Source organism: Octopus bimaculoides, chromosome 9 (assembly GCF_001194135.2).
Source record: "Octopus bimaculoides isolate UCB-OBI-ISO-001 chromosome 9, ASM119413v2, whole genome shotgun sequence".
Taxonomy (NCBI): Eukaryota; Metazoa; Mollusca; class Cephalopoda; order Octopoda; family Octopodidae; genus Octopus; species Octopus bimaculoides.
Window position 1 is genome coordinate 10,218,124 of NC_068989.1, and position 5,157 is coordinate 10,223,280.

General features: G+C 34.3%; 1 protein-coding gene across 5 annotated transcripts in view; it reads right to left on the minus strand.

Moving 5' to 3' along the window:
* Positions 1-5,157, minus strand: part of LOC106871661 (mitogen-activated protein kinase kinase kinase kinase 4-like) — a 277,960-nt gene that overhangs the window by 130,865 nt on the left and 141,938 nt on the right. The gene's annotated exons all lie outside the window — the stretch shown is intronic.

Sequence of the window (5,157 nt, forward strand, 5' to 3'; positions counted from 1 at the left end):
GGGGGGTTGCATGTGTGTCAGTGTGCATGCACATACACATATGTATGTGTGTGCATTTATGTGTGTGTATACATACATATGTGTATGCATGTGTGCACATTTGTTTGTATGGGCTCTGCATGTATGTGTGTATGCATATCTGTGTGTATGTATGAACACATATGTATGCATGTGTACACAATTGTATGTATTTATTCTTTTATTTTTTTTACTTGTTTCAGTCATTTGACTGTGGCCATGCTGGAGCACTGCCTTTAGTCAAACAAGTCTACCCCAGGACTTATTCTTATTAAGGTTTTTATTATCTTTTCTAGCATAGAATGGTTTTTGGTTATAAAAATGTCGCTATTTATAAGGAAACGAAGCAACTGGTTTTACATGTATGTATGTATGTATTTCTTATCACTAAATACAAAACATTTTTATTGAAGCCAAATAAGTCAAAGTGAATAGAACAATGCGTCTTAAAAGTAAAGCCAGCATAATAACTGCAGCAAAATTCTGCGTTAGCCGTAACTCTCAGTAACAGCTGAAACCAATTTAATTTTGCTTGAAAATAACTATATTAATCAACATAAATTTCTCTTTATCACTGTTTAAATCTGATTTATAAATATACAGAATAATAATAATAATAATAATAATAATAATAATAATAATAAAATATTGGGGTCAGATACAAACTATGCAGTAATCACAAATAAAAAAATCACAAATAAAAAAAGCACACTCTAAAAAAAAAGAATCATACAACAAAAACTTAAGATTATGGAGAAAAATATACAGCAAATATTAAATCAAAATATCTGGGATACTCAACCAATAACTATTAAGATGGCTCAATTTACATCAATCATCAAAATTAAAGTTTTTATTCTTCATCAAGTCAGATAATTACTTAGCAAACCAATGATAGTTGTTTTTGCTTGTTTGTTTGTTTTTTTTGTTTGTTTGTTTTTTCAGGATTGCATACCTAACTCAATTTTGAAAAGACAACAACAGTACACCATAGATATCTTGCCAGAACCCCAATTTCCTCTTTTTCCGATTCTTATCATTTGCTCCCAATTAATTAAGAAATTTGCTGCCTAAATCAATATTATTGTTCTAGAAACCTTTTTTTGCACATTTGTTATTTATTAGTATAAAAAGTAAGTTACCAAGTATAAAAGTTAATTTGCAAGTGTTAACTGCCAAAAACAAAAAGAAAAAAAAGAGTTCTGAACAGGGATAAGATCCAATCACTTAAAAAAATGTGGTAGAAGTGTCTCTTTGCCCAAGAAATTTGTCCAAAAAAAAGATGAAGAGAAAAGGGATGTGCCTCTTGCTTGCAAAGAGAAAGCGTTTGAAAAAATGTGGTAATTTTTCAAAACTGTTTTTTTTTTTAATACCAATTCTAGAATATTTCAGCAATCAGAATATATAATTGAGAACCAAACAAGAAACCTGAAGAATACATGTGAAACATGGTTACTTATTTCAAGATATTTAAGCTACTCTTTCCGGCTTAAAAAAAAATTTACTGGCTCGATTTCATAATGGGTAATTTATTTGGATTTGGTAGACATGCCAGAACTATTTACAATGGGCTTTGAAAGTTTGTTAACAACCTAAACAGAATCGAAAAGACCTTGGGATATGCTCTCCCAATACAAACAAACAAACACACAAACACACAAACAAACACGAGCGTTTTTTTTAATTTAGATTTAGTGACAATTCCTTAGAGAATCATATTTTTACTTAGTCTAATTCTTAGTGGTGGCATAGTAGGTGATTTACCAGCTGTGAAGGGCAATGTTGGAGGTGGTGTGATGGAAGTGAGGAAGAAAGGACATCACACAATGTGGCAGGGTTTTTGGACAATTTCTTTCTCTGACAAGCAGTTAGTACAAACAGGAGCGCATAAGAAGTTCTCATGTATTTTAGGTTTCTGGTCAGGAGATTTGGGTTAGTGAGTGTATAGGGTTACTCAGTGAGTTCCAGTCGGAGTTTTAGCATAGTTTTCCTTTTAGAAGTTGTTTTGTTAGCGGAAGGTAAGAACCTTCGTCAAAAATCCTACTTCATTATGCAATATCACTTCCTCTCTCACTTCCGATGCACCAACCCTAACGTCTCTCTTCACTGCTCAGCAGATCACCCACTACACCACGTCAGTAAAAGAAAAATCAATAATGTTGAACATTTTCTGTTCAGCTGCAACAGAAATTAGTTACAGGTCTTTAAAATTTGCTAAGGTTCATGAACCACACTCAATTACAATGATTATTTTATTCACATTTGCATTTCTATTGAAACAGCTTTACAAATTATACAGGTTTTGTTGAATGGGAAGTGTTGGACGACAGGTTTAAATATTTGTTCAACCGCAATCACAGGCATTAATCTATGCTACATTTTGCTTTAGTTTTAACCAAACTGAAAGCAGATACTACATAAAGACCAAAAATCATAATGAAAACTCATTGTAGTAATTCATTTAAAATATATTCAAACTTTCAGAATCACCCCAAGCTGTGGTGACAGTTAAACTAAATATAAAGATGATTTAAAATAACATCAACATCAATGTGAATAACAAATGTCTCCTAATTAGCTACCTATTCAATGAAAAAAGAATTTGATCTCAAGAGGTTACACCCAAGAGTAGACCAGTTTGACATTAATCATACAATTAATTAAGAGTGTGGCCTCAGTTGACCTGACATTAAAAATGTACTAGCCCAGACAAGCCCAGTCACTAAGCAGGCCAGTAATTCATCATTAATTTATTAATTATGGTTTGTCGTTTCATCTAATTTAGATATAAAGCATCGCTTTTTTTTTTTTTTTTTTACCTCTTTCTCTGTAAATTTAATAATAATCAGAAACATAATTTAGAAATCATAGAAGATGCAAAAAAAAAAAAAAAAAAAAAAAAAAAAAAAAAAATTATTACAACTGGCTACTTCCGAGATGAACATATGCATGTATTTACTATTTTAAAGAAATGATTTTATAAAGAAAACCAATATTCACCGCCCCCAGGCTCATGAACAATACAACAAGGTAATAGATCTCATTCTTTCTCTTTAGATTCTTTTTCTTTCTCTTTATCTCTCTCTCTCTCTCTCTGTCTCTCTCAAGAGAGAGAAAGAGGGGGAGATAGATAGACTGACAAATAGACAGACAGACAGACAGATTCATTGAACGACATTCTATCATTCCCAGAACGTTTGTTACCAATTTCCCACGGATGGATACAAAGAACAGTAGCATACATACTTTAAGTGTACTACACACGTATTTTAAGTGGACTGCAGAAGATAAAAACCTATGATCCATGATACATGAGAACAACATCTTATCTACTTAGACCTTGTGTGCATAAATTTATATGGTAACAATGAACACTCCTGCCGGTTTAGATGGGTGGGTGTGCTAATTGTTCAATTAACAGAACTACCTACCTACTTACGACTGAGTACTCCACAAACATTTGTACTTTTACTGTAATCCTCAGGTAAATTCATAAAGAATTCATAAGTGAATATATACATAGTTGCAGGCATGGCTGTGTGGTAAGAAGGTTGCTTCCCAACCAAGTGGTTTTGATTTCAGTCCCACTGCACGGCACGTTGGGTAAGTGTCTTCTACTATAGTGTCAGGCCAACCAAAGCGTTGAGTGGATTTAGTAGATAGTAGCCTATCATGTGTGTGTGTGTGTGTCTTTGTACCCCACCACCACTTGATGACAGTGTTGGTTTGTTTATGTTCCCATAACTTAGTGGTTTGGCAAAAGGGAGTAATAGAATAAGTATCAGGCTTTAAAAAAAATAAGTCTTGTGGTCAATTTGTTAGACTAAAAGAACGTTCAAGGCAGTGCCCCAGCATGGCCACTGTCAAATGACTAAAACAAGTAAACGATAAAAGAAACTAGAATGTTACCTGCCTTTATGACAGGTAACTCTGAAAATGTACATTTGCCACCATAGGGAACATCAGGATATATAAGAGACATACAATAATTGTAATTTAGATTTTATCAAATTTCTTCATGCTTATACAAAATCATGAACTGAATTCTAATTTTCAAAAGGAAAAACATTTATTGCCTTAAAATAATTGAATTTCCCAATCATAAAACTCCTTCCATAGCTACTTCATTTAATCCCTCTCTTCCTTCTCTGTCACTGATTCTTTCACTGTGTGTGTGTGTGTGCACATACAACATTCCTTAACTCACTGCCTGTCACCAAGCTTAGCATGTGCAAATGCCCATCAGTTCTCTCTCTCTCTCTACATATACATACGCTACAGAACCTCCCAAAACTAGACACCAATATCTAAACGTTATTTAAGCTTAATAAGATTATCTATGAAGACAAACAACCAATGACAAAGTAATCTCCACAAACCATTAATCCACAAACACTTTTCACTTTACTAGAATGAAGGACAACACAGAATAACAAAACCATGATACAAAAATTCACAAGCATAACAAATATGTATTCCCATCATCAACTGCCAAACAAATATCACTATACTTTTGACACCTGGACCATACCATTCAGTCCGGTGGTGTTAACAGCACTAAAAGCATAAATGCTGCCTGGGAATCAAAAGTAATCAGCAGGAGCAAAACATTAGCCTAATATGTCCATGACACCAACACCTGCTTGTTACTACAAGTAACAAAAACAAAACTACAATCTTATGATTATGAGTCCAAAGCCCTAACCACTAAGTCACATGCCCCCATTATGTAGTTAGGGTAAAATACTTAACAAAATAGTTTTGATTCCCTGTTTTAGGTATTACACAAGATCTTATAACATCGCTAATAACTTTGGCAGATCAAGGCTATATTGTTGTTGGCACTCCGTCGCTTACAACGTCGAGGGTTCCAGTTGATCCGATCAACGGAACAGCCTGCTCATGAAATTAACGTGCAAGTGGCTGAGCACTCCACAGACACGTGTACCCTTAACGTAGTTCTCGGGGATATTCAGCGTGACACAGTGTGACAAGGCTGGCCCTTTGAATTACAGGTACAACAGAAACAGGAAGTAAGAGTGAGAGAAAGTTGTGGTGAAAGAGTACAGTAGGGTTCGCCACCATCCCCTGCCAGAGCCTCGTGGAGCTTTAGGTGTTTTCGCTCAATAAACACTCACA